The sequence below is a fragment of the Camponotus vicinus genome, unplaced genomic scaffold, assembly GCF_025532165.1.
Source record: "Camponotus vicinus isolate PSW18456_S1 unplaced genomic scaffold, iyCamVici1.0 SCAF_10, whole genome shotgun sequence".
In the NCBI taxonomy this organism is placed as follows: domain Eukaryota; kingdom Metazoa; phylum Arthropoda; class Insecta; order Hymenoptera; family Formicidae; genus Camponotus; species Camponotus vicinus.
Window position 1 is genome coordinate 11,174,289 of NW_028141946.1, and position 19,215 is coordinate 11,193,503.

Here is a 19,215-nt window from a genome sequence, read left to right on the forward strand (position 1 = left end):
AATTGTAAACGATTAGTAGCTCTAATCGTAAATTCACAAACTCTGAGAATCGAATATAGCGTTCCTGAAGCAAATCTTGACTTTGTTACGTCCCGCAACAAAAAATTTAAAATCTTACTTATAAAAGTATAATCCCTACTTATTCTCTCATCCTATATAATCTTTGCGCGATACTATATATAATTACTATATATTTGCGTCATAATATTATATATAATCAATATATATATACATCAATTCAATAATAATCAGTTCTCATGTAGTCAAAATACTAGTAACCACCAGTACTAACCGAAAGCTGGACTTATACACATCTATCAATCAAGAAAAAGTAATAGGCTCTTTGAAACAGTCATTTATAATAATCGTAAAAGAATTTCAATATATATATAATTATTATTTATGCAATTTTAATAAAGCTGCAAAAGCCCCACACAATCACCTTAAAATCGCTTATGAAATTTCATAAATCAATAGCAAAATACTATATATATATATATATATTTATATATATATTCGCCATAATCTCATATTAACATAATACATTGATTGATGTGGTATATAGCCAGAAAGATATTACAATGAATTAGCAGTACTGGAACTGGTCGTATATAATGATATTAATCTTAATAACTAACCTTACTAAGAAAAGAAATTTATTCGAAATTTTATTATCAAGAAAAACTCTTAGCAAATCATTTGCAACAAGACTTCGTATAAATTGGTATACGAACAAATCCGTCGGTAACTGGTCTTATAGCCTCTTGTGCGTTCCTTTACATTCTTCTGGTAAAATTGGCATGGGAAAATTTCTATAGCCATAAATCCCGAAACCTGAAAATAATATAACTAATTAGTATTTAGATAAATAAAGACATAAATCAATAAACAATGAAAAACACATATATATATATAAAAGTTTAATTATTATCAAATAATAAATATATTTACTTTGATTATTTAATTATAAAATTAAAACGTAAAAACAGATGACCAGTAACGATTAAATAATAATCCTTTGTAAAATAACAAGCTTCTTTTAAAAGGAAAATGATTTAAATAATTCTTAACAAATAAAATATAATTTGTTTCAAAGAATAGTATAAAGAATTTCGTATCTTATATAAGCTTTACTTGTAATTATATATAATCACTATAAATCCACTTTATATTATATGTAACCAATATATATAGATATTCACTCAATATTCATATTATTCAGTTATCACATATAACCAAAAAATGATATCCCTATGCATGTATACGCGCTTACTACAAAGGAAAAGGCATAAATCAAAATATTTTATCAAACGATACTCACCTAAATTCTATTAATAAATGATTTTGAGCCCATGCATATCTTTTTAATAAACAGTATGTTCGGTTGTCATAAAGGAGATGCAGCGATTATAAATTTTGAAACCTGAAAATCAAATAATTAATTAATATTTTGTAATAAATATCTACAGTAAAAATGTTAACAAATGCTCCGAAAGTGAGCCACATAAAATATTAATACGAAAATTTACAAAGAATCATCAATAACAAAAGGAAAGTTATAAAGTTAATATTCTACGTACATATAAGAATATAAAACAATAAATAAATGTACCAAGTCAAACAAAAATTAATACCCATGAATAATAATTGTTACTAAAACAATACGCTCTAAAAATCAGTAATAATAATTAGTAATAAAATAATTAACAATATATATATATTTTTTATATTCATGAGAAACAAAATTAATAAATTTTCCTTGAATAAATATTTTTCTAAATGTTATAATAAATCTTTACTGTACATTAATACCATTGGCCAAATATGTCTGTATAAAATTCTAATTATTACTGAATAACATTTAACTTTGACTATTTAATTACAAAATGTAATTGGCCAATAATCACCAAATAATAATCTTTTATAAAGTAACGAGCCTCTTTCAGAAATTAATGATTTAAACATTTCTTAATAAAATATAATTAATAAAATATAATTAATAAAATATAATATAATTAATAAATAAAATATAATTAATCAAGCAAGAATTTCCTTTAAAAATCCTAGATTATTTTAATTTTTGGTCCTCATTGAGTTCCCGTAAATATATATATATGTTCACTATCAGGAAGTAATTTTCCTCAGAGTCTTGATACCTGAAAAATATAATAAATGTATAAGAAAATCTACTATAGAAATTATTAAATAAACCATTCAAAATATAATACATACTTACACACTTTTTATGATCCTATATATATATATATTATTTAGCCTCTTCCTAATAACGTAAGACAGCTTGTTATAAATAAGTAGCAAGAATTCCAAGTCCCAGCAACTGAAAATAATAATCAAATAATATTTGGCCGTATGAAAAATTAACTTAACAAAAATATACTAAAAAATCAATCTATACAAAAATCTATTATCATTATAAAAGTTTGATTGATCAAAATTACTATATTAAAAAGGTTTAATATTTTATAAATGTATATAATTATATAGGAGTAAAAGAAATCAAATAGTAAAAGAAGTATAATAAATCAAATATTAATATATTAAATTTCAACAATAAATATATTAAATTAAATAATAATTACTAAACAATAACTAAATAATAAAGAAATGTCAAGAAATTATTATGAATAAAATTTTATACGTAACTCTTTGCTGCATGCAGAATAATAAGTCACCCTATAAACATAGCCTCCACTTGGTTGTCCACCGGGTGTCCCAATATTTTCATCACCTAACGAAAACGCTATACGGAAAAATAAAAATATATTTATTAATAAAATTCCTTAGAAATATATTTCAATAACAAACCACAAATATGCCTCCTCAAATATATAATTAACCGACTGCATCTATCGAAATTTATACACGAGACCTCAATAGGTAGTAGTACGTGAAAGTGAGAGAGACCGCACTATCGGGTGACTCGCGCGAGTGAGAGAGACAGCGCTATACGTAATACCATATGTAAAAATTAATAAGAATTAAACCGCGAAACAAGCTCGGACAGACTTGTCACCCTCATTATTAGTATAAATACATATGTAGTTATTAATAAAAATTTAAAAGATAATGCATCAAAATACTAAAGGTACATAATATTATACATGAATACATATATTATATATATATATATAATATATATTTTATAAATATATGATATAATTAAATAAAACCTTTAATTCATTAATTAACTTATCAAAATAATAAACTTACCAAATAAACTTCCGAAATAATTCGCACAGATTCCTCAAAATCCTTTCAATGCTGCATATTCTTATATGGTTTAAGCCTGTCTGTTGTCCGTGAATAATCCATTGGTCCATAACCCTTCCAACATATATATATATTATATATGCAACCTAGACAAATAAGAAAAATTCAAATAATAACACGTTTAAACTCTAAGCATAAGAACATAATAATTAATACATTATAAAAATCTCTTTTCATATACGTATATTCTATATAGTTATTCAAATAAAACTTCACTACATAATAATAAATTATATAAAATCTAATTTCTTATCCACCCATTATTGGCAAATAATACATATATTTTTCATTTTGACTATTAATTGCAAAATTTTATATACAATTAAAATATAATGAGTAAGCAATGATAACCAAATAATAAACCATTTTCATTATGTGAAAGCTCAACATTATATATATATATTTAATAAATGACCGAAAGTTGTCAAGTCAAGCACATTCAAAATAATATTAAAATATTTCAAAATATCCAAAACTTATCCGCAATTAGAGGTGCATAAAGTTAATAAGTCATGGCCAGACGATCATATGTGAGTATTTTAATCCGCTCCGACAATAGTCTAATAAACGTTCTATATTGTCGATTAAAATACAGCCAAGCTATAAATGATATGCACCCTCGAATATCTTCTGTATAGAATGTCGTTTTACAAAATATCTGAAAAATATAATAACTATATAAGACAAATATATTAAATTATTTAAATTATTAATAATTATAAATAATAAAGATTCTGATTTAATAAAACCAATAATGCAAAATAAAGCTCATAACTCTTTACTGTGTGCAGAATTATAAATCTATATAACTACTAAATAAATTTTGTTATAACAAAACTTTACACATATATAACACACATGAAATATAAAGTTTAAATAATAATAATACAAGGTAATAAATATACATATTAATAATAATAATGAATGTATGGTCTTATAAAATTCATTATGCATAATTTTATTATTGAAACGAATAATAAGTCTCCTTATAAGAGCACAAGGCTAAGTCCAGCGTACCGCGTTATCTCCCCTATTACTTTGTTATCTCCCCTAATGTTTTCGACGTCCGTGCCGAGTCTTAATGCGAAAGGGACTCGCGAATATATAATGTATGAATATTATAAGGAGCGCTTTCTTATTGCAAGAGTAATAAGTTATTACGAAATTATAAATTATAAAAGAATATATATATATATTATATGTTAAATTAATCCATATCATTAACTAACAAAGATCCAACAGTAATGCAATTTTTTAGCAAACTTTCAAGCCTTCAAAAGAAAAATAACAATATGTATAATACATATTTAATTAATAAAATAATGAAGATAAAATTTTTAACAATTACATTTATTAACTTTTACAAACAATATATATAAGTATATATATATATATATATATATATATATATATTCTATACAATTAACAAGTAAAGAATATATGAATAAATTATAACGAATGAAATTATTAAATCGATTTATAAAGCGTTATAAATTCACTCACCAAAAGATAAGCGACCCTCCGAGCTTCATCCGGTGCAGCTGCACATGAGCTCACTCAGCGATAAGATAAGGCCTGGCGCGACTGCCTGGCGCGACAGCCTGGCACGGCGAACACCTGCATCCGGTGATAAAAAAGCTCGCCACATCCTTTGTTCCAAGAGCTGAATAATAAAAAGAATAATTAATACACTTTTATATTATAATGTAACACAATTATTATTAACAACTATCTAGACCATGCACCTATATGCACATACATATATACATATATCATATAATTATTATATAGCAAATTGTAATTATAATGGTTTATAACACCAGAATTTGTTTATAACATTGTTAACTAGAACTATATAATTAATATAAAGAAAGTTAAAAATCAATTCTAAACGGAACATGCTAGAACGATCATTCACACTTCTATTGAAAGAGGTTGAGATTCTATATTAAAAAATATATGCATGCAAATTATTAAAATTCTGGTGACTAAAAACCTATTGTAAAAGCCTTACCTTTGTAAAATGAATTAACGAGCTCGATGCATGGACAATACTGACAGCTCCGTCGTCCCCACTATCCCCACGCAAGAGCGCGGCCACCACGTCATAGCACGCTCGAAGAAGAAGGACAGCTATAGCGGCAAGCGGCGGTCGAGCCGCCTACGCCCGGGAGCGCCGCATTCTCCTACCACTGCGGATAGCCGGCACGGAGTAGGGACCAGAGGGTACCTCAGGGAGCGCAGCTCAGTCTTCCGGGCATTTGACCCGACGCTCTTGAGACAACATCACCTGGCATTTGACCTGGAGCTCTCGAGAAGAAAACAACTAAAGCGATCACGAGCGTATTATAGAACATTTTCGAGTCGAAAAAGAACTTAGTCGCAGGATATTTTTCCGGACTAAGAACTTAGTCTAGAGAGCAGTCGAATATTATAGTATACTTTAAGAAAATAAAGTGTCTTTGAACCATCACTTGGGTCTTCTGCCAATCATTTGTCACCAGTTCCTCCGACTCTCCTACAGGGACATCGCCGAGGCAGACCGTCCTCCACGGAGATTCATCGCATATCCTGACAGCAGTACTTTTGGGTAAGTACTCGTTTTAATTATTCAATATTTTCTTTTTCATCTCTCGTGATCTGCAACCATCAACCGAATATTATTATTATTATTTTTGCATGACATATTGAAGAATTTTATTATACATAATAGTCAACAACTTACCTTCATACAATTCCAACGTCTTCTCCTTCCGATAACACGAGTACGTTGATTGCCTTTGAACGTTAAACGCTCAGTCTGTCTTTGGTTTTATCCACAAGAGTGAATTGTCGCTTTCGACTTGTCAATCGATGTGCATTGGGTAGCCTACCCTACCCCTCTGCCGTTTCCGCGAAGAATTTTCTTTAGAGGAATTTTCTTTACGGACTCTGTGCCGCTGTGACGTGACGTCTTGCACATCGAAACTCGTCGTAGAGCATGGGACGCACTCTTTAAGGACCGACTGACACATAGTATGATAACTCTGGTTTAGTATCATATATTAGAAGAATTATTTAATAATAATAAAACTAAACCAGTAGGTACGGTATCCATCTTATATTCAAACATTCCTACGCCCCCTTCCTTACCACGTCACTGCATGTGAGGTAATTAACTAATAATTTTCTCTTATAATAAATGAGGAGTCGCGATTTCAGAATCTGTCCTGTCTCTTTCTCTAAACCGGTTACGAAACTTTAGATTTACGCGGTACATTCTTCTTTGACAGGTGACCCCTCGAAATTTCCATCGTAAGTATTAGATGCCGCGAAATAATTTCAAATTATCCTTTCAATAAAACAAATTTTAAAACTTAAATTATTTCAATAATAGATGGTAAACGCATTACGCATCGATCCAGTTCTCCGTCGCGAGATCCCCTTCCATCGGGCGGGTATAAGGCGTCGCGAGTATTTCCGACAGCGTCTGTTGAGAGACCGACGTACTGTTCCTTACCATTTATACATAGACCGAGATGAAATTCCGAGCGAGATAATTCGGGCAGTCAATGATCGTGAAAACACCCCACACGACCTTTCATTTGCCCCTTTGCCCTCCGAACTAAACCCCGAGAACAGCAGACAACCCCAAGCGATACCGGCTGGAGAAGAACCGGAAGAAGAACAGGAATCATCAGATAGTTGCTCTGTCAGCTCAACAGCTTCCACGATTGTCCTCGACCCGGATGACCTTACTGCTGGAATACCACGGGGATTACTCCGAGCTTGGGAGGCCAACGCCGAAATAAGACGGGACAGGCAGGTCCAAACGTCTCCCCGTCGCCCCGATAGCCCGGCCTCATTTTCAGATTATTCAACCCCAGATTATTCCCCGGTTAGACCCGGAGAATTCGGGTTTGACCCCGTGGATATCTCCCCAGCAGAAGAAGGCTTGGTGGACCAAGCGGTTAATCATTTTCTGGATTATCTGAACAGCGAAGAATTCTTAGATACAGTCGATGACATATATCATACATAATTTGATTTCGCTAAAACTACCTTACAAACTAAGGTAGAAGAACGAGGAAGGATAAAATAAATAAAAGGAAAAAATAGAAATTTATAACATAATAAATCTACATATTTATTTGTCAACCCTAAAATACCTCCGAAAAGAAGCGTCCTATAGATCCTAATCTCTCGGCGTCCCAGGGTATAGCCGGCGTGGCAGGTTGCCCTGAAAAACAAAATAGAGAGATATAATATTGTTCGTCCCTGCACGGTGCGCCCTGCAGAATCGTTGAATAAACGATCGAATAGGACGTAACAAACAACATTTAAAATTTTGGTGGCAGCGGTGGGATTTGCCAAAAAGGATCTAAGCTTCTGAGAGGAAATTAAGTGTTTGACGAATAAATTTTTATAAAGTACCTAAATCCATTATGCAGACTCGATCAAGCTCGACGAGCTCTGTAGCCACAGGGGCTACAAGAAAACAATATACAGCAGAGGAAACCGAAATCCTCATGCAAAAGGTAAACGAAAAGGAGAAACAGTTAAAAGAACAGGCTGAGGCCTTGCAAGTCAAAAACGAACATCTGATAAAAATGCAAGAAGAAATGAATCGAAAGGAAATGGCCGCAAGCCAAGAACAACCAGCTGTAGAACAATTAATGGCTTCTATGCAAACGATTACCAATTATATTGAGAGGATTAATTCAAGGCTCATGAATCTAGAGACCTCGCAAAGAGAAGAAAGATATGTTCCACATGAAGAACGAACATTTTCTCAACCGACATCCCAACATTTTGATATCGCGGACCAACCTTCCCCGATACGCCTTAAAGATGCTATCGACACAATACCTAAATTTGATGGCCATAAAATGTCCGTTTTCCACTTCAGTAAAATTTGCGAACGCGCTCTCGATTTAATACCCGCATATCATGAATATCATTTAGTGCAGCTTATTATTAATAAGCTGCAGGGACATGCATATTCTGCCATAGAAGGGGTAGAATGTCACACCGTTTTCGAGCTAACGAAACGACTAAAATTAATTTTTGGACCAAATAAATCCGTCGACCAATACCGAGGAGAACTAGCTAATATATACATGAAACAAAATGAAAATATTTTTGATTATATAAGCAGAGTGCAAGAACTACGTACTGCAATAATAGATGGAGAATCTGATTTATCCGGAAACATAGGAGAACGAAGAAAGGACGCCATCGAAGCAACCACTATGAACAGCTTTATCAACGGACTTCCATCTGACCTATTAGTACGCGTAAAACTCGAACATCCGAGGACCTTCGAGGAAAGCATTAGCACAGCCATACAATTATCCAAAACTATTGAAGCTGAAAACATTCGGAAGCGCACTCTCTTCCGCCCAAATTTTCAACCCCGTGCTGACCTCCCCAATAACGTCAGCAATGCAGCTCGCCAAAATCCTATGAGCAACAACACTAACAACCGTTACCATCCCAACAATGGACATACAACCTCGCAACCACCTTTCCCCGCATCACCAGTTAAATTAATTGCTGGACAGCCTCAACAAGGTTATCAGACCAAAATCTGTCGCTATTGTAAAACTCCTGGACATCTTATAGAAGAATGTCGGAAGTTAGCTTACAGAAGAGCTCAAGAAGGGAACCAACAACCCGGTACTTCGGGAAACGCGCAAGGCGTTCCGATGAGAACCGACGTCCGCCGGAACGACCCGCAACCAGGACGTCCGACTTACCACATTCAAAAGAAAGTCAATATAATAACACCACAGGAAACTCCCACACAAATTTCCGAATCTGCCAAATAAACGACAGACAACAATCTACAGAATTGCCCACAGTAACGTTATCCTCTCCAGATCTAATAGCAGATTGCAAATTTATGATTGATTCTGGATCTGGACTAAACCTTATTAAACAAAAATGTTTAAATCCAAACGTTACTCTCGACAAAACTAATCCTTTATGTCTGCAAGGAATAGCTTCTGAAACTATCGTTACGCTAGGAGCTGTTTCCCTATCTGTACTTGGAAAACTATCTGAATTCTATGTCATATCTGATTCAATAGGATTCTTACAAGATGGAATATTAGGCAACAAGTTCCTGAAGGAAAGAGCTGTTATAGTCAACTATAGAGACAACTTTATACAGTATGAAGATATGAGAATTCCATTCTCAAACTCAAGTACAATATGTCTTAAGGAAAGAACTGTCACTCCCTGTTCTTTTCATATTACCAATCCAGAAAAACAAATCGGATATGTACCTCGTCATACCCTTGCCGAGGGCATATACTTCGGGGAAGCTATCGTCACCAATAATAATGGAAAGGTCCATATGCCTATATTCAATACTTCCGAGGAAGAATTGACCCTTAATATTCCATTCATAGAATTGCAAGATTATGATACTCATGAAATAACAGAGAATCCCACTGGAACCCAAGGGCTTCCCAGAGGACTAATCAGAACTTTTAACTCCAACAATCTCGCTGGACTAGACGAACCCCGAGTGGAATTCGTCAAAGCCATAGATAATCCCATTTACTTTAACCAGGCATTATCAACACCAACAGATAGAACTGTTGATGTCATAAACCTTCTACGTCTCGAACATCTGAATTCCGAGGAATCAGAAAATGTTCGACTACTAGTTTTCAAACACTCCGACAGATTTCACCTTCCCGGTGAACATCTCCAAGCGACAAACGCCGCTCAGCATTCTATTCCTACTATTAATGAAATGCCTGTCCACACGAAACAATATAGATTTCCTCCTGTACATAAGGAAGAAATTAATAAACAAGTAAATGAATTATTATCTTCTGATTTAATAAGACCTTCTACTTCCCCTTATAACTCTCCTTTATGGATAGTTCCGAAAAAGCCAGACTCCCTAGGGAATAAAAGATGGCGAATGGTTATCGATTATCGAAACCTCAATGAAAAAACAATAGGCGATGCCTATCCTCTTCCAAATATAACGGATATATTAGATCAACTTGGATCTGCAAAATATTTTTCAGTACTGGACTTAGCTTCCGGTTTCCACCAAATACCTATGGCATCAAAAGATGCCCATAAAACTGCTTTCTCTACACCTTACGGACATTACCAATTCAAACGAATGCCATTCGGATTAAAAAATGCTCCTGCAACATTTCAAAGATTGATGGATAACGTTCTATCCGGACTTCAGGGAAATGAATTATTCGTCTACATGGATGATATTGTCGTATATGCACGATCATTGCAAGAACACGAAAGCAAGTTCGAAAAATTAATGCAGAGATTGAGAGCTGCAAATTTAAAATTACAACCAGATAAATGCGAATTCTTACGACGTGAAGTTATGTATCTAGGACATATAATTGGATCTGACGGAGTCAAGCCTGACCCCGCTAAGATAAAGGCAATAATGAATTTTCCTACTCCGAAGAATCCGAAAAACATCAAACAATTCCTAGGACTAGCCGGATATTATAGAAGATTTATTCCAAATTTTTCCAAAGTCGCAAAACCATTAACTGACCTCTTAAAAAAGGATAAGAAATTCGATTGGCAAGACAAACAAACGGAAGCATTCGATATTCTAAGGAATTCACTATGCTCTGAGCCTATTTTACAATATCCCGACTTTACTAATCCATTCATTCTAACCACCGATGCATCTGGATATGCGGTCGGAGGAGTGCTCAGTCAAGGAATAATAGGGAAAGATCTACCCGTTGCCTACACGTCTCGAATTCTAAATTCCGCCGAACAAAATTATTCTACAATAGAGAAAGAATGTTTAGCTATCATTTATTGTGTAAATCATTTTAGACCTTATTTATACGGAAGAATATTCACGATAGTAACTGACCATAAACCATTAGTGTGGCTACACTCCATCAAGGACCCTTCCTCAAGATTATGGAAGTGGAGAATGAAACTCTCTGAATATCAGTATGAAATACAATATAAAAAGGGAACTCTAAATTATAACGCTGATGCCTTATCCAGAAATCCACCCGTCGACGTGGCTATTCCGTTATTCCTCATTGATGAAGGAGAATATTCATCCGACGAATCCATATTTTCGTATAGACCTCAAAGGCCAAAGGGAAAATCTAGTACACCTGAAGGTCAGAATGCAGGACCTAATCAGGAAGACATGGGAAACTATCAAAAAACCGCCGAGACTTCGGCCCCCGTAGAGCGTCAACCAGCAGAAGATTATCAAAATTATTCTGTCGAACAAGAAAATAACAATTACGGAGTCACAATCGAAGAAGTTACTGACTCTGAAGACAGCGATGATACGGATTATACTGAAATAATAGAATCCGACATTGTACCGTATCAGTCAAACCCACAACAACTGAATCCACCAGCTCTTCCACCATGGAGTCGAGCCTTAGTACGAGAAGTTAGAGAGGATTTACTCCAACAGAAAGATAATCACACAATATTTATTTACCAGAACGGGACAGCTTATGACAATGGCGCAAAATCATATCAAGAAGCCAATTTACTCCTCAAATATGAAGGATTGGCATTCGAAAGGGCCAGGGTATGTACTGTAAAAGGAAACACGCTAATTGCCCTCCCCATCAAATACGACTATCATACCCTTATAGAAGCCCAGAATCTTAAAAACTGTCTACACTCTTTAGTGGATGTCATTACTGAACTTGGACTCTCTTCCATAAGTCTTAGTAAGACCGAACGCTTCGACGACCTTCCATGGTCATACATCCTTAACCAACTCAAAAGATATCTACAGGAATTACCCATTAAAATAACGATATGCTTAAATTTAATTCAAACGCCTGAAATCGAAAAACGTCAATCTCTAATTTTGGAAAATCATGCCTCAGCTCATGGAGGACATAAAGGTGTAACGAAGACCTATAACCGCCTTAGATCTCGTTACTGCTGGAAAACAATGAAAAAGGATATTCAGGAATTCATTAGAACCTGTCGGGAGTGTCAAATAAAGAAACTAACTAGAATAAAAACCAAGCAACCCATGGTTATAACGGATACCCCAGGCGCTGCTTTTGATAAAGTATCCCTGGATATTATGGGACCTCTTCCCCTAACAGTGAGCAACAATCAGTACATACTGACTATGCAGGATTTACTAACAAAATATTTTACTGCCGTGCCATTAAAGGAGGCCACATCGTTAACAATCGCAGACGCCTTCACTAAAGAATTTATCTGTATATATGGTACCCCTCGCGCAATATTAACCGATCAAGGGACAAATTTTTTATCCGCCTTAATGCGACAGTTAACAAGGAAATTTCGCATTCAACATTTTAGGACCACTGCCTATCATCCACAGTCTAATGGATCACTTGAACGATCACATCATGTCCTAACAGAATATCTAAAAACTCAGGTTGATAAGGAGACAAATTGGGATGAATACATTAAACTTGCGATGTTCTCGTACAACACCAGTGTACATGAAGGCACGAGATACTCACCCTATGAGCTAGTATTTGGCCGAATAGCACGACTACCCTCTGCACACCCCATCATCGAAGAAAATATCGAACCCACATACCGTGACTATATTGTTAATCTCTTTAACAAGATAAACGATTTACAAACGCAAGCTAAGCAAAACCTCACACTAGCTAAAGAACGGAGTAAGCGATACTATGATCGCAATTTGAATTTACAACAATTTGAGAAAGGCAACCATGTCTTTTTATTAAAAGAGCCACGAAAAGGAAAACTTGCTGACCAGTATACCGGTCCTCACGAAATAATCGAACTTTTACCACCAAGTAATGTTAAAATTAGAACAGGAAACCAAACCCGAATAGTACACACCAACAAGATCAAACTAGCACATCCCCAGCCGGGATGAGGTAATAATCAGAGTCCTTTGTTACAGATGCTTTGGCACAGAAGGCCCACACAGCCGAGATTGGACGCAACCATTTCAAATCGAATAGAGGAATCCTTCTTCTTCGGCCATTGTGTCCATATAACAGGAGCTCTTTGTCTCTTAGACGAAACGAACTTGTGTAAGGAGTGTTACGATAGACTCCGTACCAATATTATTAAGCAACAATACCGGCCCTTGCGGAGACACTTCTTTGTGAATAGTCACATCGTGCGTAATGACCACTGCTCAGCTTGTGGCACAACAGTCATCGAGACCAATTCTCTTGACAAGTGCATCTCCTGTACACTAACAGCGCACGAATTCTTAGAACTTCTACACAACACCTCAACTTCTATCAATAGTTATAGTTACCCCTTAGTCTTAAACGTATACGACAGGACTCCTACGTTATAAGGGGATGCCATTTACCGGCACAGCCTGCTGTGTAGAATTCAGAGGATATCGGTATGATCCCTTGAACGTCTATATATGTGAACTTTGCTATCACTACGTGTTGTCTATTAGAGTACGATTGCCTCTAATATCTCTACACTTTCTCTCTCCGGGACCACGCCATATCGATCCTCATTGTGCACATTGCTTCCGAACACTTGTCACACAAAGACCTTTAGATCAGTGTCTCATCTGCACTCGAGGTATTGTTGAACTTATGTCGATATCCTATTTGCTTACACTGAACAATGCTTCATAATGTCCCAGCTTTCTCTTAATGCTGTATGCATCAAACTGCATGGTTATCTCAATCTAAATAATCACAACCATTATTGCTGTGCATGTTATTGTATGCTACATACTCCCTGTAACCAAAGGTTTTTCTTTCCAATAGACTCCCATATTATTTCTATCGCTCCACACCCCTATAGAACGATCTGTTCGTACTGTCAACGACCCATCACCATAATACGACCCCTACACACCTGCTCCACCTGTACTAGGAATATCGCTCAAATATTCCGAGAGACTCACCCCACCTTTCTCTCAATAAATGAAGAGAATCCCCCAACCTCCCAACCTTGAAGAATTGAAGAGTTAATATGCTATCGGATACATCTTCCGACACCCTGAACTGTACTGTGCACGAAGAATTCGATGGATATTACTCTCTGGAAAATGGCCTTTATTACTGCCCTATATGTAAAATACATGCGGATCATGAATTAGTCCACATAAATTATCACAGCATATCAGAAAATTTTCCTCATATTAGTCCTTCTAAATGCTGTTTATGTAATCGTAAAGTGTCTCTCATAACTCCCATAATTGATTGCAGGCCGTGCTTCCTAAATTACCTGGAAGAAGAACGAAAAAGAGAATTTGCTAGAGCAAGGCAACATGAATAACGCAAGCAATCCCTGTTGCAATCACCCAATCCATGAATTATTGTCCCACTTCCCCAACATGCATGAGGCAAAATGCAGAAAAGTAATTTTCTACAAAAGATATACCGGAAAAACTCGCACTCCTAGCCGCATGTGTTGCGCATGTTATAAACTTCGACAATTAAGAGTCAAGCCTGATTTAATTGTTTGCCACTGGGTAACTTCGGGAGATATAAATCTTGCTAAGTGTAATTACTGTCAATCCACCCTGGAAACTGTTCGTCCCATCCTTCAATGCCAGGAATGCGTATATTCCTATTTTGAAAGAGCAATATTTGAAAAAAACCAGGGAAGGGACATAAGTAACCTAACTGCTTTTGCTTTTTGCAGGACTCACAGACAAGGCATATACGCATAAAATGTGCCCGCTTTCCAAATTTGAGCGACCTGCTCACCCACTACTAGACTACTCCCTCTTCAACAGCCTTAATATAAAATGCGTGGTTATAGTGACACATGATGTCCTAACCGCTAACAGTCCTCATCTTATATGCACGGATTGCTACAATCCTGCAACTTATAACAGGGTCTTGACGCAATACTCACACACATTCCAATATGGCAATGTGCCAACGAATCAGTGTGCTAATTGCGGGAGTAATTGTCATGAAAAACGACCCCTTCTTGAATGCACTAAATGTTTTAAAGCCTATAGTCAATTTGTAGACATGATCGTTAAAAAGGGAGAAGAAAGAACTTACAGGCAAACTATAGGCCTGTCTGTAAATTCAATCACATTGAAGATAGATTATGGAGTGGCTGAAATAACGGTTGATCCTAATGATCCAGAAATTTTAGAGGAAAGATTATTAAATTAAACAATAAAAGAAAATGGATCATCTCAATCCTTGTTTCACTAATAAACTTAAATACTTTATCTATTAGGAACTACACATATATATATATATATATCCATAATAAATATGTTAACAAACTGCATTTATAAGAAAAAAAACACAAAAACAAAAACTTTAAATAAAATATATATATATATATAAAAAAAAAAAAAAATATATATATATAAAAAATATATATATATTTTTATGTATACGTATAACATATAAACTTTCTTGTATATTCTAAAATATATATAAATATATATAATTATATATTCATATATAATTATCCTTTAATCGATTTACTATTAATAACCAGTAATAATAATCACTCATATTTACCATATAAATATATATATACATACATATAATAATAACAATAAAAAAAACAAACAAAAAAAAAGGGGAAAAGAAAATGCTTCAAAAATATTTCATAGGAAATAATAATCATAAAGAACAATAAAAAAAAAACACATAGTATAATGATAACAATATACATACAAATTTAGTCAGATTACCTCTCTATATGTATATATATATATAGATACATATACCCATGTTATATTATAATCACATTGAGCGACGCTATAAAGATACCTCTTGTGTATTCGAATACTTTCATAAGTAATTATAATTTAAATACACCTAAGATTCAATATATAATTATGAATCAATTCTGCGACAATTATTCGTAATCAAACTTTCACGAACATTGTACCATCAATCATGTAACCACAAAATGTAATATAAACATCTACACGTACATCAAAATTGTAATCATTTCAGACCATCATGACGCCCCTAATCCTAGTAATCTTCTTAAGTAAAACTGCCGCCTTAATCGGATTTGATTGCGGAGGACAACACCTCAACGTAACAGCCGTCTCTCTCCTTGATGTTGGCGAATGCGATCTGAACATACGACAACCCAACACCACAGATGTTCATATTCAGCTACTACAACTATCCGACTACAGTTATACAGAAGTCATACAGTGCAAGGTTGAAATATCCCGAAATATATATCATTGTGGCATGCATTCACATATATCTGCTGTTCACAATGGAAGAGCCGATTATGTGCATGAGACTGGATACACTCAGTGCCTAAGGATGTTTCAAGACGGAACTATTTCCTTGGGAGACAACACCCTTGTCGCTGGCATAAAAGCAAATCAGACGACCTATCGAAGTATCACCTTGGTGGGCCGCGTACAAGTTGACGGATACTGCAAGGGATCCCAGTACAACGATCCATACGGAACATGGGACGACGTAGTCGTCCAAGCTGCTGTGAAAATATCACTAAAATCTTCCTACGTTCCCGTACAATTGAATACGGGAAGAATTAAATTAAAATCTGGAACAGTGTGTAAACTCGTTGACAGCTACTGTTTAGACGCTGACGACGGATACACCTACTGGAAACCTATGCCTACGGATACTTGTAATTTTCAACAATATGATGTCCTCTACGAAGGACCTGCAAACAAAATTTCTGAAGACATCTCCAAGACAGATACCCCAATCATCTATAGTCTTGTGACACAGGAAATCACTTTCGCCCTTATGAAAACCAAGGAAATACCTCTATGTGGTTATACTCTCCTGTGCACGGAACACCCGAAATTATTCATTCTTGAAGCTAAACCTGGCAATACATTTGCTAATCGGAAAACTATTCCTGTCAATAATCTTGACATCTTTACATACATGAACTCCAAGTTCGTGTATATAGAAAAACATGTCAAACAACAGATGACGTCTCTCTATAACAACGTAATTTCGCAAAAATGCGAGTTAGAAAGGCAGGTAATTACTAATGCCTTATCTTTTGCTACACTCCAACCAGACGAATTTGCCTATCAGCTCATGAAAGGGCCAGGATACATGGCCGTTACAACAGGAGAAGCAGTACAAATAATTAAATGTATCCCTGTTGAAGTGATGGTAAGAAAAACTGGAGAGTGTTATACCGAACTTCCCATTTCTGTACGAAATCATTCCTTTTTCCTTACACCAAAGTCAAGAATCATCACCAAAATTGGCAACGAACGAGAATGCAGTTTAGAACTTCCTACCTTGTATCGAATCGAAGATACATGGGTGCAACTTACACCTAACATTCAAGTCAGACAACTGCCACCTCAACAGCTAAAACCCATGACTGCCTTAACCTGGAGATATCTCACACCGGGACCTTTGGCCGTAAGCGGAATATATTCTGATACAGATCTGGAGAAATTACGAAATCACATAATGTTCCCAGCCGAAAAGCCAGCTTTACTCAATGCCGTTGCTAGAGGACTAACTGGCCATTCCATGAACACTGAAGGAATCTCAGTGTACAACTTGCTGGATGAAAATTCTTTAAATAAAATTGTCGAAAGTACAGCCTCGCGAATCTGGAAGGGATTCGTGAATTTTGGATCAGCAACCGCAGGACTCGTCGGAATCTTCATGATTATTCGCCTAGTAAAATTAGTCATTGACACAGTCATTCATGGATACGCTCTTCACACTGTGTATGGTTGCAGCCTTCATCTACTCGGAGCTTTATGGAGCTCCCTCGCAAATTTACTGCTCCATCTGGCACGGGAATCTTCTAGAAAATCTGGAGATGATAACCGAGACAACCAATCACCTGGCGGAGGAACAACCATGCAAACCTCCAACATTGATCCCACTGCACCTGCGGAAGTAATTACTCAACAACCTCCACCAGCCAAACCTCCAAGGACAATGAAACCTTGCCACGAAGAAATCACCAAAAACGTAAATATACCTATATCATATACAAACCTAAGAGACCGCTTAAACACCTTAGATGAAAATATTTAATCTCCCTAGTACAAAATCCTCCGAAAACAATCGGATTTTGTTCTTATTAGGGGGGAGGTGTTACGTCCCGCAACAAAAAATTTAAAATCTTACTTATAAAAGTATAATCCCTACTTATTCTCTCATCCTATATAATCTTTGCGCGATACTATATATAATTACTATATATTTGCGTCATAATATTATATATAATCAATATATATATACATCAATTCAATAATAATCAGTTCTCATGTAGTCAAAATACTAGTAACCACCAGTACTAACCGAAAGCTGGACTTATACACATCTATCAATCAAGAAAAAGTAATAGGCTCTTTGAAACAGTCATTTATAATAATCGTAAAAGAATTTCAATATATATATAATTATTATTTATGCAATTTTAATAAAGCTGCAAAAGCCCCACACAATCACCTTAAAATCGCTTATGAAATTTCATAAATCAATAGCAAAATACTATATATATATATATATATTTATATATATATTCGCCATAATCTCATATTAACATAATACATTGATTGATGTGGTATATAGCCAGAAAGATATTACAATGAATTAGCAGTACTGGAACTGGTCGTATATAATGATATTAATCTTAATAACTAACCTTACTAAGAAAAGAAATTTATTCGAAATTTTATTATCAAGAAAAACTCTTAGCAAATCATTTGCAACAAGACTTCGTATAAATTGGTATACGAACAAATCCGTCGGTAACTGGTCTTATAGCCTCTTGTGCGTTCCTTTACATTCTTCTGGTAAAATTGGCATGGGAAAATTTCTATAGCCATAAATCCCGAAACCTGAAAATAATATAACTAATTAGTATTTAGATAAATAAAGACATAAATCAATAAACAATGAAAAACACATATATATATATAAAAGTTTAATTATTATCAAATAATAAATATATTTACTTTGATTATTTAATTATAAAATTAAAACG